This window comes from Scardinius erythrophthalmus, assembly GCF_964197995.2.
Source record: "Scardinius erythrophthalmus genome assembly, chromosome: 6".
Classification (NCBI taxonomy): Eukaryota; Metazoa; Chordata; class Actinopteri; order Cypriniformes; family Leuciscidae; genus Scardinius; species Scardinius erythrophthalmus.
This window is the reverse complement of record NC_138226.1, coordinates 6,486,428-6,501,814: the sequence shown is the minus strand read 5'-3', so window position 1 is coordinate 6,501,814 and position 15,387 is coordinate 6,486,428.

Genomic DNA, 15,387 nt, shown 5'->3' with positions numbered 1-15,387 from the left:
AAAATGGCTTTGTCAGATGTGTGATACCAAGTTTAAAGGACTGCACATGATATTTTGATTTCTTTTGATTGTTCTGTGTTTTTCATACATGCATGCTGTCTCTTGTTTTGCCCAGCTGTACAGGGCTGAGTGTCGGTTGTGGGCCTTGCTGTTGGATTTACTTCACCTCTGAGATTTTGACCACTAGAAGGAGCTGTTAGCAATGGTAAGAGGAATGAACGCTGGCCCGCAGAGACGCTGATGTTTCATTACCAGAGATTTATACAGTGCTGCTGTACACATCTCACACTCAGGAGTCAAAGAGACAAACATCAGCCGTCAAGAATGCACATGGTTTTGATACGTGAAGTTTAGCGCCCTGTTGTCTCTGTATGTACATTTAGAAAACATTATCTGTATAGGCCTATAGGCTAGATATGGTTTTGATAATCATATTTCAAGTAAGTCTGAATTGTTTGACTGATGTCATCTTTACACTAATGGGTCCACAGTGCCCGTCTTCCTGACATTGGTTGCTCCGCAAAGATGTTTTGCTGTTCATTTAATTATGCCTGTTTTCATTTTAGTTCCTGTAGGCCTATGATCTACCATTCTGGACCTGAACCGGGACTGTTTTCAAGTCGTATAAGATATCAGATTGCCCCGGTTCACTCACAGTGTATTTATCCCTGCCTGGATATAAAACAAACTTAATGGATGCAGAGTGCACAAGTTACTGGAAACAAGCTGGAACTGTTATACGCTCGCTAATGAGGAGATAAACTGTTGCAAATTACTGGTATGAACACTACCATAACCGCCACAGTATCACGTGGATGTGGTTTATTGATGATATTGAGTCATTTATGTTAGGCAGCTCTTTTTTCTTGTGCTTACCAATAAATTGGAGAAAATATTATCTAAAAAATAAGTCATTTTTATTTGAAAAGATATTCAAAATATTATTGTATACATTTGAAAACTAGGTTTTATTTTGTACAAATATTGTGCATATTATGTTTTAATATAAAGATAAAGCATTGTCTCAAAAATAAGTCTTTTTTTTAATATATTGCAAATATTTTTTTTAAACTAACCCAATTTTTTATTTTATAAAAAATGTGCATATCTTGTTTTAATATATTGGATAACATATTATTATTATTATTATTATTATTATTTACAATATATTAAAAACATTTTATGAATTGTAAATCTGTTTTATATTGTATAAAGATAATATTTATACAATGTTATTAAATGTAATACAATAAAAAATGTTGTTTTTCTTTTATCACAATGACACAGTTAATGATATCACTGTATTTCACATAAATTATTTCATTTTATTTTGGTCTGAGCAGATGAACTTTAACATTGACAATTTATTTAGAAAAAATCATTCAGAATATTATTTTTCATTCAAGTGTTTCTTTCTCAAATCAGTATGCTTAAAATAACGTGTTCCTACCTTCTCAGAAATGTTGTCATAATTGATCATCTATTTTTAAGTTTTTCCCGTCCTCAATATTACATTCCATCCTGTTTGTCTTTTATCCTTTTAAATAACAACAGTCACTTCCCTCATGACGTCATCCAAACAGGAAGTGACTTTATTTTGGAGGGAAAGCAACAGCACAAGCCTCTGTGAGTATGAGCAGCTGTGGTTTGCTGTGTTTATAGCACTCAAAAACATTTAATCTTCTTTGATATGATAATACCAATGTTTCAAAATATTAAAATGCACTAAAAGTTAAGTGAACTCTCTATCCCTCAACAAGAAATTGCTAATCGTAACGCTTTATTTTTAAGTGTTTAAGTGTTTGGTACTTGACGTGTATTTAGTTGAGCGAGAGCACTGACGGTTATTATCATTAAGTTTTTGTGGACTTGTGTAAAGTATGTTTCTGCCTTACTACTTTGTGTGTTTATCTCAAAATATCTAGTAGTAGGCTACAGGTCCAGTTTAAATATAAAATATATATTTTTTAAATGTATTATTATTATTTTTTTAAATGGCTTAATGACATATCTTGTTGGTTGTTTGCGTTTGTATCATAGTTACAATGTTCTGTCAGTGATGGCAAAAAGAGGAATGTATTGTCACCTTTTCTCAATCTCAATCACGTTTTAATTGTGTTGTCTGGGTGTTTGAATATTTACGATGCTTGAAAATGATTCTTCAGCTTGGAAATGTAGTCGCCCACATGGTGAAAAATCGATGGAAAAATGTTGTCAGTGGAAGAAAGGTGTCTATGTACAAATATTTTGAGTAGGATGTGGTCTGTGAACATCAGTGTAGGAATTTTCTCGCACTCCATCACCTCTGCGTCACAATGAAAAACGCCTTAATTGGTAAATTAATGTCTCTCGTCGTGTAATGCTTCCATCTGTCTTTTATTCAGTCAGCCTTGTGGGCGTCGTACTGTTTACACAAACTAATGATTTCAAGCGTTAACATGTATGTTAATATGTAGCTGTGAGACTGTACAATGCTGTTTTGTGTGGGAAGCTGTCTTATTTTAGAATGTTTTATATACTACTTGTATAGTATTTATTCATTTTTTGAAATAGCTTTTATTTTTATACTTGTTTTGTTTTTAATTTAGGTTTAAGTAATTTTGTGCTTTTTTTTATTAGTTTCAAATATGTATTAAACGTCTACTTGGCTTTAAATGTCTATCTTTTAGTAATTTTAGTAAAATTCTTTTATTTCAGTTAGTTGCCAAGGCAACATTTCATTTTTTTTCATGTACTATTTATATTTTCTTTCAGCTTTATTTTAATTAAAGAAAATATATTTTTATAGGGTTTGTTCTCCTAAAAATTCTGCCATTATTTACTTACCCTCATGTCATTCCAAACCTTTAAGACTTTCGTCCATCTTCGGAACACAAATTAAGAGGATATTTTTGATGAAATCTGAGCGCTTTCTGTCCCTCCATTGACAGCTACGCAACTACCACTTTTAAGCCCCAGAAAGGTAGTGAAGACATCATAAAAGTAATCCAGTGGTTTAACATCAATTTTATGAAGCGACACGAAAACGTTGTTTGCAAAAAAAATAATAATAATAATAATTTACCACTTTATTTAAAACACGCGTTCACACAACAACGTCTGCTTTCATAACACCCATGCGTTGTGGTACTCTCATGAACGAGCGTTGAAGATTCATATTTTGTAAATAAAGTGGTAAATTATTATATATATTTTTTTCTGACACAAAGAAAGTACTTGCGTCGCTTCATAAAATTAAGGTTAAACTATTTGGGTCACGGTTATTTTTATGATGTCTTTAATACCTTTTCTGGGGCTTGAAAGTGGTAGTTGCATCGTAGACTGTCAATGGAGAGACAGGAAGCTCAGAAAGATTTCATTAAAAAGATCATCTTAATTTGTGTTTAGAAAATGAACGAATGTCTTATGGGTTTGATTGACACAAGAGAGTAATTAATGACATAATTTTTATTTTGGGGTGAACTAACCCTTTAATAGTTTCAGTTAATAATAAGGTCACTGAACATCTCTCATAAATGGTACATTTCCTTAAAGAAACTCTCTCAGCTCAGACAGATGTTTTTTGATTGTATGCTGCCTTCAAGCCGACACCGACAAACTAGCGCTAATGAAAGCTGGGCTATTATTATTTGCTATTATTCTCGTGCACTGACTCGTTCACTAAGCTGAACAGCCTATCAGAGTTCCCTCTCTCATCGACGGCCCGACGCCGATTCAACATGTCCGACCGTCGGCTTGGTGTGTTCCGGGCTTTACAGGTTTCCTGTTGCTATATCTAGCCATTTAAATTTGAGTATTTTCTGCACCACTAGCAATAGCAAAATAATGAATTGTCAAAAAGTGCCGACTTCGGCACCAAGTCAAAATTTAAAAAATGTGATTCTTTGAACGCTGTTTAGCGGAATCGTAAACACCACTGATTGGCCATTGTGTTCACAAGCTCATCGAATATGTCTGTGATTGGTTACAATGATCACCGCTTCAAAAACATATTGTAAAAATACATCACTGACGCTCTTCGCCGAGCGCTTACACAGATCCAGACGGGAGCGTTTGCTCCAGCTCCCGTTTTTTAAAAACACTTTCAAACACTTCTGTCTGCTCTCAAACGCTCCTGTGCTTTGATCATTATAGCCAATCACAGACATATCCGATGAGCTCGTGAATACAATGGCCAATCAGAGGTGTTTACGATTCCGCTCAAAGGGTCACAATTAAAAAAAAAAAATTGTTTCTAGTTTGAACTAGTTTCCTGAACACTTTCATCGGTTGGTCAAACAGATAGTAGGCTATGCCCCACTGGTTGAGTCTGTGTTGGTTGAATCACTATAGGCTGAGGTGCTGTCAGCTTTTCTTTAAGTTTAGTTCTACACAAAAAGTAAGTGTAGAATTGAGGCATAGTTTGTGTCCAGATGTTTTAAGATTGGCCAGTAGTACTGGTCACAGTGATCCATCTTTCCATAGTTCATCTCGGCCTAATTCCTGGGATTACAAGGCTTTCCTGATGAATAGAAGCAGCATCAGAGAGACAATGAGGCCGATGGATGTCTTGAACTCACACAGCTAATTCTTTTCTAAAGCTCTCCCTCATGTTCAGCCACCCAGTAAAGCCCTCAGGTATATGTATGTGTATATATAACATAAATAAACATGCACTTTATGTGAGAAGTGCTATTTGTATGATGCACATATGTTCCAAATCGGGAATTTATGATGTTTCATTTTGTTTAGGATGTTGTGTTGGATGCTACGTATGGCAGCACACTAAACTTTGAAACAGTAATGGTGATCAAAGTTGGGGAATAATAAAAATGAATTATAGCTAGTAATAACATCTTTAGCAGTGTAATTATTTTACTGTACTAATTGCTCTCAAAAAGTATTGCACTTATTACATTCTAAATCCCATATCAACTTCGACCAGTACAATACAAGGATACATGAAACTGCTCTTTTAATTCTTTCAAATAAATATAGAATTTCATAAATTATTCTTTAACTGAAGTATTTAAACAAAGTTTACATTAAAAACATAAATTTTATCATTAGATGTTAAATTTCGATGTTAAATCCTCTAGTGTTTTAAATAGAATTGTTGGCATATAACATATTTAATGCAATTACACCAGAAGTAATTAAATTACAGAAAAATTAAGAGTAATCCCTTACTTTACTTTTTCAAGGGAAAAGTAATTCAATTACAGTAATTCATTTCTTAGTAATGCATTAAACCCCAAACCGATGGTGATCAAAGCAGGTTGCTTTCTGAGGGTGTCCAGCTAAAATGTTTAAGTTTATAGAAGTTTTGCTGATGCCCATTTATAGTTCATATTTTTTGTCCTTCTCTAGAAATGCTTTCATATGATCTTTCTGACCCTTTCCTCTCAACCATCATTTCCCACAATATCAGAGTACACAGAGACGTTAAAAGCAGCATGAGAAAAATATCATTAATTTAATGCAAAATCAGTATTGCATTGTTTGTCTTTCATTTGTATTTCTGATGTCTGTTGGAATGTTTGGCCCAGGAACCGTGCACATTCTTAGAGGTCAAAGCTGTGGCTTTTGCTGGCACAATATATTCTTCCAGACAACGCATGTAGAATTTGTTCTCAGCTAACCCACGTTTCCTGACCTTAAAAAAGCACAGGGTTGTCTAAATCATTCCTGACTGAATATTATCCTAGATTATCCAGAAGATTTTTTTAAAGGACGTTATAAGATGGATAGCTGTGACTGGACCCAGATGGAATTTGCAGACTTTTCTTGGCAAAATCAGTGGATTTCTATGGAACAGGTTTTATACATGTTTTAGAATTTTTTTTTTTTTTTTTTTGTGTGTGGAATATTTCAATATTTAGCAAGAATGCATTAAATAACAGTAAAGACATTACAGTATAATGTTACAAAATAGTTATATTTTAAATAAATACTGTTCTTATGAACTTTCTATTCATCAAAAAAATTCTGATTTTTTTTTATCATGGTTTCCACAAAAATATTAAGCAGCACAACTGTTTCCAAAACTTATAATGATAAAAAAATACTGTATATTGAGCAGCATATCAGCATATTAGAATGATTTCTGAAATATCACGCGACACTGATTACTGGAGTTGGAAATTCAGGAATAAATGGAATAAACATTTTAAAATCGAAAAGTTATTTTAAATTGTAATAATAGTTCACATAGGGCTGCACGATTAATCGCAATTTACATGTAATCGCACTTAAATCAAGTTGGCTTATTGTGATTTTGAAATCGCAAAGTTTTTTTATGCGCAGCTTGTCATTGATGTACGGCTCTGTAAACGCTGCTCCATCTGAAAGCACTGAGTTTGAGTCTCTTATAATGTGAATTTGAAAAAGCAACCCGTCAAACATCTTTCCAAACATGATAAGCATTTATGAACCTCTTGTCCAACGAAAGACAACATTTAATAACATGCTTTTACTCAACTCACTTCATAACGACAGTTTAGCATCCTTCGTTAGATGATGTGGCTTCTTACTCAGAAAAAGGCAGTTGTGTATTTATTAGTCATGTTTAATCAAAGCGTTTCAATCTTCTGTTTATTCAGCTTAGCGATAGTATGATGCCCATAGGGATTTCCTGGAATGATGTGTGCTATTGTACTTCTGCGGCGTGTGTGTGTGTGAGAGCGCATTCTGGCATTCAGATGGAGCAGCATTTACTACCGATCAGCCGTCCTGCACTGACAAACTGCGCATAAAATAATCGCAGCCTTTGCCTTTTTCAAAAACAAAACAAAACAAAAAAATCGCAATGTGCTCTGATTGGTCGGCTGGACCAGTTTGTTTTGATTGGTCAACCAATTTTGGAAATGTCACATCCCTTTCCATAACCACGTTTTTCAACACACTACTAATGCCAATTCTCAACCAAGCCTCGTCCCCTTTATTTGCATATACCTTGTAAGGGAATTATTTAAATGAAAAAGAAAATTCAAGACTACAATCGGGGCGTTTCAGGGAGTTCAGAAACAGTGCTTTCTGATATAGAGAATAACTCTTTGGACTGGATTTTGCACTTTGTAACTTTGCAGAACTTTTCACGCTCAAATGCAGCAATGTTAAAGGAAAACTCCGACTTTTTGGGACTTTAGCTTATTCACAGTATCCCCCAGAGTTAGATAAGTCCATACATACCCTTTTCATTTCTGTGCGTTCTGTAAGTGTTATTTGACGCACCCACCGCTAGCCTAGCTTAGCACAAAGACTGGATGTAAATGGATAATGGTAGCATACTAATCCCAATAAGTGACAAAATAATGCAAACATTTTCCTATTTACATGTTGTGATCTGTATAGTCACAGCGTGTACAAATAACAAGGCTATATGAGACAGAGACCATTTTTAATCGTATAAATACTGGGAACTATATTCTCACTAGGCGTAGGAGCACAGCTAAATCAACAACAGGGCGTCTCGTGTGCTGCGCTAATCACTCCGCCCAAGTAGCCACTCCGCCCAAGTAGCTGTGCTCCTACGCCTAGTGAGAATATAGTTCCCAGTATTTATACGATTAAAATGGTCTCTGTCTCATATAGCCTTGTTATTTGTACACGCTGTGACTATACAGATCACAACATGTAAATAGGAAAATGTTTGCATTATTTTGTCACTTATTGGGATTAGTATGCTACCATTATCCATTTACATCCAGTCTTTGTGCTAAGCTAGGCTAGCGGTGGGTGCGTCAAATAACACTTACAGAACGCACAGAAATGAAAAGGGTATGTATGGATTTATCTAACTCTGGGGGATACTGTGAATAAGCTAAAGTTCCAAAAAGTCGGAGTGTTCCTTTAAAGAGAGTTGAAAATGTAAAAAATCATAATAGCGCCTCTTTTAGTTAATCAGACAAAATAGTAAGGGATTTTAATATTAGTGCCTCTGTGGTGTAGACTAATGATCTATCATTGAACATTGGTATCCTTTATCCTATTACTGATGCCATTTATATTGCTCATTGTAACTTAAGACATGACCTCTCATGGCACTTGCTGCTCATCTTGAGTCTTCATTTCCCCAAGGAGGAACAAACCAGGTGACTGTGCCCTGGATTCTTGCTCGTTTCTTTCCTCTAGGCCTGTCAGACTCCTGGCCTGCACAAACCGATGCATGTTTGACATGCTCTGCTGTCCTTCATAATGTCGTCACTATTTCAGCGCAATTGCTTTTTCTTCTAGCAATCTGTCTTCTCTGACACTATACCCCACCAAAGATATGCACCATGCACACACTACAATGGATGTATTGTTAGAGTCTTCTCCCATTCAGAAAGGTGGCTGCGCTTTGACCACAATGAGGCCACACCAGTGGTATGTTCTGTTTTCTCTTTCACTGACCCAGCCAAGAGGAATGCTGGGACTTGTGTCGAACATGGCAGCCATTTGTAGGGGAATCGTCTGTTTCTTGGTTTTTAGTTTATGACCAGTCGGTGGGTAAGAATTGCAGTTTGGTCGTGGATCCCAACTGCGTCTACAGCTCTGCAGAGACTCTCAAATAGTTCTAGAGAGGACACGGAGGCTTTACAGAGTATATAATTATGTTGCAAATTTTCCTGTGGTAAGAAAGATGTTTATCAAGGGCCCTCATTTTCGAACCCGCATACGAGAGGCTCCCGTCTCTGCAAAGGGTTAAGGCAAATTCTTGACCAAACTTTGTCAACCATAAACCTGGCAGTGACCCGTTTCTTCCTCTAGCTTGTCTTAATGGAACAGGTTTAATTATGGTGTAATTATAAAGACAAACCTTGCTGCGACAGAACTGATAAGCAAGTAAACATTAAGGCCACTTAAATGCACTCGTTTCACAATGGCTCTATCTCAGCCGTGGAGAAAGTTCACTAAGCATGAGATTTTATTTGGAAGAGGATACGGTTTCTCTCATTACCATTTTTATTTTCCGATTTTAGTATGCTGCTAGAGTTGCCAGCCAGGGTGGAACCAGAGAAACACAGTCAAGGAGAGCATGAAGCACTTCAAGGTAATTTATGTGCAATTTCAGCTTGGTGAATGAAACTCTTTGGCTCCCAGTTCAGCTCACAGGGAAGATGTCTCGGCGCTACTGTCAAAGCTGTTTGTTATTTTTGCAACCTGAGCAATATATTCACCCGACCATCCCAGTTCTGAACTATTAGCCCTCACATCTTTAATTTGTGAGTGTTTAAAGTCAACATGAAAATGATCCTTTTTACTTTTCCTGGTCTTAGTGCGCTTGGTTCATTGGTGCATATTATTTAAAACAATAGAAAACAGTTAGTCTTTTCCCCCTTCAGTAACCTGGCTCCATTTTGATATGTAAGGATCAGTTTTCAATAACCAAAATCAGTTTTATTTATAAATATGTCAAATTGCAAAAATGGATTCTTATTGAGTTTTCAAATGTAAAAAATCTTTTCCCTCTTTTTCCATTTAATAATATTTATATAAAGCCTTGAAATGAAATACATTTTTTTTGTATTACAAAAATGTGTGCCGTCTGTGGTGGGTTGTTGGTTTTAAGCTGGTTTAAGATGGCCTAGCAGGTCTCAGCTCACTTGATTTAGTTCTCCCACCAGTTAACAAATGACCCAAATCAGTCTAAAACAAGCAAAATATATTCTTTAAACATGGTTTCTTCAGCTGGGTTTAAGGCATCTAGAGCGACTTTCAGATATTTTAGCTTCACAACAAACTGTTACTTTTGTTTTGATATTATCAGTAGTTTAAGTGTATTTTGCAGCTAGTTTAAACAGTTACTGCTATTCAGGTACTGCTTTCATATGAGCAGATATAGACCTTGAACTCCTGGAAAATTCAAAGCCAAAATGAACATGTGCTAGACATACCTCTCCTTGAAAAGCTTAGCTAACAGCCCCATTCAGAAACCCAGGGTTGAGCTCGGCCCTGAATGGGCTTTCAGAGATTTCGAAGGCATAGATTTAATCTGGCTTCCCTGTTGGTTGCTTTTGCCCTCTTCCCACCAGGAGAATGTGTAAGCTTTGGGAAGCAAACTGCATCCAGGCAGTTCCTATAGGGGCACGGCCTACCGTAGGAAGGGAGCTTTTGTACTCATTGACTGTAGCCATAGTCACTGATGTTTGTCACTAAGGTCTTTGCCAACGTATTTTGGCATGTTTTTGTATTAATTTAGCCGTGGCCATGGTGACAAGTTTTTGTTACTATGGCAATAGCAGACAGGAATTATGTTTCTGACAAATCAGGTTCTAAAGGGCCACAGAAAAAACTAACTCTGAATTCACTCTTCTCTCTCTCACCATCTCCAGGTGATGTGGAAATTGTGGTCAATGCCATCTTTTTAAAGCCCATTGATTTACCATTTAAATATTTTGCTAGTGTATTCCAATTCTCAGCTGATGCATATGCCACGATTGGCATGCATTAGTCAACCTGAATAGCCGTTTCTGATTTGTAAAAGTTAATTGCGCATAAAAAGCTGTGGCTGGTCAGTTCACCTATAGGTGTAAAGTAAGCTGCAGTGTGGACCATTGCTAGCCTGGGTTTCCCCATGCTGCCTTGAGCGCAGCGCGATTTTATTCACGCTGTTAGGCAGCCTGGATACCATGGACCAGATTTTCGCCTCAGCGAGGGGACCAATCACAGAACGGGGAGGGAGCAGCAAGACGATGACGACGTCTATGCGACACACCGGAGCAGTTTGTTTATATCTATGGATCCAACATGGCAGCAGACGCGAAGTTACCTTTCGATGCAGCCTTAGATATTGTTCTAAGTAGTTTAGAACGCAAGTTTATTTAGTCTTCTTCCCCGTCGAATTTCTGTCGCTCTACATACGTCATCTGGTATAATTGAAACGATTGGCTATGAGCTTACGTACAGGCGCATTTGATAGACATTCGTAGCGCCCAATAAACGGCTCTGGGCATTCGTAAACCATGCCTCAAATACGAGAAAATGAACATGTGGTTCCCAGACCACGTCTCAATGAGAAAGAGGTCTGACGTTAGCCTGGCCAGACCATTGCATGGTTGTTTATTGAATATTTTGACTAATTAGAATATGCATTCCAATGCTCTAATTTCCATTTGACCAATCCGTTGAACTCCTTTTACTATCTTTAAATGGATTTCTCCTCTAAATCAGCATAGAAAATGCAAAAAAGTTTCACTTAGCAACTATTTACATCTTTGGCCCATTTGAGTAGTGTGAGTGCTTACATTTAGGAGGTATTGTTAGCAAATAAAATGTTAAGTTATTCTTTCTAGGCTCCAAAACATCTGGAATATTGAGATTTAAATAGTTTGAGGTTATATCCCTGCTTCTTTGGTCTGCTCCTGACATAGCTCAGAGTTCATCGGCATATTGTGCATGATTTATGTCATGTGAAGGATAATTCCTACAAAACGTTTGAAGTTACATTCACCTTGAAAGAAATGGGATTGCATTGGCATACTGTGCTGGAAAACCTGACAAGTGATCAGCATTCTTGTGAGAGAGAAGCAACATCTGTCTGTCAGTTGTACATTGGAAGAAAAAGCATGATAGAATGTAATGCTCTGGCAAGTCATCCCAACATTATATTCATATTATTTACTCTGTCTCAGGGCATAAATTTTAAGGCTTTGGGAATTTACAAAGGCCTATTCAAAAAAAAAAAAAAAAAAGGCTAGTTTTAATTTCTTTAACCTTTGCTAAGCTCCTCCCCTTGGTTTCTGTTGCTAACTCAGACAAGCTAAAATAAATAATGAATTGGAAATTTCTGTGAAGTGGTAAAAACTGATTGGATTGTGATTATTCTATTTGAATTGATAATAATAAATTGATGCTTTTGAGGTGATGCAGAATTTGTATGTAACAAATTAAAATTAATCGAAATTCATGTACACTAAATTTTACTGTTTTTTATTTATACAGTCTAAGTTTGTCAAGCTTTAAATGTTTGCCTTTTTTTGAAAGAAAAAAAAAGTATAAAAAGCTTTAAGGTTTGAAGGTCTTGTGTACACAGACAAGGATGGATGGATGGATGGATGGATGGATGGATAGATGGATGTTTGAAATGCCACATTTAGAAATTTGTGTTCCTTTATATATTTGAGCATATTTAGAAACTTATTTTTCAGCGTGGAAGAACACTACAATTTCCTAGAAAATTCAATAAATTAAAAAAAATCCTCTTCCTGTCATTCCAATTCCACCTCCTGTGGGATTTGGCTAATTCAATTCAAATTCCAAATTCTAAACCCTATACCCAGTGTGCGAATTATACATTGATTTTCAGGGGGTTCAGCTTTTTTCAGGTTACCTAGTTTAAAGCCAAGCTCATCAAATTTAATTCAATTAGATCTAATTTATTCAACAAAAGTATGCAGTTAATATCCAAAGAAAAACATTCCTCCATTCAGTATGAACTCTACACAATAGCTACTAAAACTGCTTAACAGTTTCACCTATATTTCAAAACATTGTAAATAAGAAACTATATACAGCAGGCAGTATACTGTAGTAAAATACTGCATTATGTCTGTTGCTGTTCTCTTACTCATGACATCATCAGTGTTAAATGAAATCTGAGTGGGAAAAAAGGCCTCTGCTATTTATATGTGAAAAGGTCACTCCATTTACTTTCAGTTTATGACCAACATAAACTATACATGGATAAATCATATCATGTAACATATATAGCGGCCTGTATTTAATATGAAATTGGTATGAACAATTTAGAAAAAAAAAGAAAAAAAAGATTCTATCTATGATACACCATCTCGGTAAGTGATTCCTTACCATTTCACAGATAAATGGATGATCATGAAGGAATGCACTCACATACTGTTACTACTGTATCGTTACAGCGATAGTTCACCCCACAATGAATTGTCATCATTTACTCACCCTCAAGTTGTTCCAAACCTGTATGAATTTCTTTCTTCTGCTGAACACAAAAGAAGATAACCAAAGATTTGACTTCCATATGGCAAACCCCCAACAAACCCCCTGTAATTCGCACCATGTCTTTACCGTGTTATGGTTTGCAATAATCTTGGATTAGAAAAGTTTGTCTGCTAATATGGCAGACGGCAACAGTTGCTACGGCTGGACCGGTCAGGAACGTTTTTGAGGCGCGGCCTTGCGAAGGGTCAATTGTTTTAAATAAATGTCTCATTTGGGATACAAATCTAAACTAGCTTGTCTAACATGTCTTTGCAGAACTCTTTATCATTTAGCCTTGGCCGTGTGAGCGTCGCCTGGGCCTTGTAAATCCTACATTGCACAAGAAACTTTACAAATCCTAAACACTATTGCCTACAAAGGATCAATTTGCAACTGGGTGCAATCAAAACATCCCAGAAAATATACATGGTCCATGTGGTCACAGCTCATGTGTTGATGTTACTGATTCAGGACTGCTTCAGTAAGGTTGGATTGTCTTGGATTGTTTACAGCGCATCTGTTCTCTCTCAGAGCTGAGCTGTTGTGAAAGATTTATGTTGCAGATCTGACATTAGCTAAGCTTGTGATGAGTTGCCATGGAGATTCCAATTAGTGGTTACACATCATCTTGCCTCAGATACGGTAAGATAATGGATGTCGTCCACGGTGAAATCACTGTACGGGCTAGTTTTCTCTCCAAGTATTACTACATTTTTTAGCGCGCTTCAGAATAAATGTGTCCGTTGCATGTAATTGTATGCATGCAGCGATGATATCAGCACGGCGCACAGCCGAGCCAAAATCAAGAGCAATTTATCTTCATATTCCCTTTTCTGTCTTTTTAATTTACTTTCTCACAGCAATGCACACAAGTAAGCAGAGCAATCGCTAAACTAGATCTGCATTTCCTGAAGGAAGCAATGGTACATGCAAGGCAGGAAGTGAATAGTGTTAAACGGGTTGTGCTAACCAGCCAAACCACTTAATTCAGTATGCAAATATCATGATGACACCCAGCCTTTTTTGATGGGATTGAAAAATGTTGATATCAAATATAAGACTGAAAAATGATGGTGACTGCTAAGCTTTAAATTTAATTTAATTGCAGAAATGTGTGGCAAAGACGAAGATGGGATCTTTAAATTTTCTGAAAAAGCTCACCACAAGATGCTAGGGATTTGTGAGTGGTTGCTAAGGTTTTTTGTGTGGATTTAGTGTGCTGCTATGTGGTTGCTAGGTAGTGATCGACCGATATATCGGTCGGCCGATAAATCGGGCCGATATTTGCGGGTTTGACGTGTATCGGCATCGGCCGATACGCGGCTGCTGTGTTCGCCGATAGTTTTTTCCCGGCATTATTTACAGACAGGCGTCCGCGCGCAGGCAGCTCTGTGTTGCTGGAGACGCTGCAGTTCACGTGCAGCCCATGCACTGCCCCTCCCACACTAGCAGAGTGCTGGAAGCCTCTTCAAGACAACGGCAAGTTTGAAACTTTCAAAGCATCTTTTAACTGTTTGACTTAGCTGAAATATTGCCATACACTTTTACACCATAAAAGTGGAAACACGTTGCTCTATATGTGCGTGCAACTAAGCAAGTTTGTGGGTCCAAATGGAAAACGCGAATGCCTATAAAAATGCTTGTCATTGTATTTAGGGAGCTGCAAATAGCTAAGTTTGAGGCTATCCATATGCATACGGCAGCTGTTACGAACACTGGTCATAGGATTAAATAATGCCGACGTTGTTCTGTGATATTTGTGGGAGTTTTATTCAGCGACCACCTGGCTGAGGTTTGGACGTGTGCTCATAAAAGAAGCGTCGCGGTTGCGACACGCATGCGATGCAGCGCGCTCGTTTGTCCAGGCGCTCCTATGCCGTGTTGAGATGAAAACAAATACATTTTTTAGGGCCTGTTCACATATCGCGTCTTTTGCGCGCTCAAGTTCATTAATTCAAATGTAGGCGCGCGGTATGCGCGCTCATAATGGAAGCGACGCGCTTGTTTTTTCCAAGCGCGTCCGCGCCGCATCGAGATAAAAACATCTCAACTTTTCAGAATGCCGCAAGCGTGGTGGAATAATACGACAGCATCGAATACTCGGCCGAACAGCTGATCATAGCTGGACAGGGCGGGTTTTTATTTCTCATCTCCAGAAATATATGTAGTCGTAAAGGGCAGGAAATAAATTAATCCTTCCTCCATGTCATCATGGAGAGCGCAGTTCATGGCTGCATAGCAAAGACAGTTTATTATGCTGCTTGCTTGTTGCTACTGTGTGCAATAGTGTAATTATTTTATTCATGCTTAAATATTTATTTCAGAATTTACTTAAAGAATTTGAATTATGCTTAAATATTTATTTTCAGTAATTTTAGCACTGAAGTTTTTTTTACTTGTTCTACCTCACGTTTTTAATATTTGTCAAATATTGTTTTTTTTTTTTAAGTTCAATAAATGTTCCTTTTT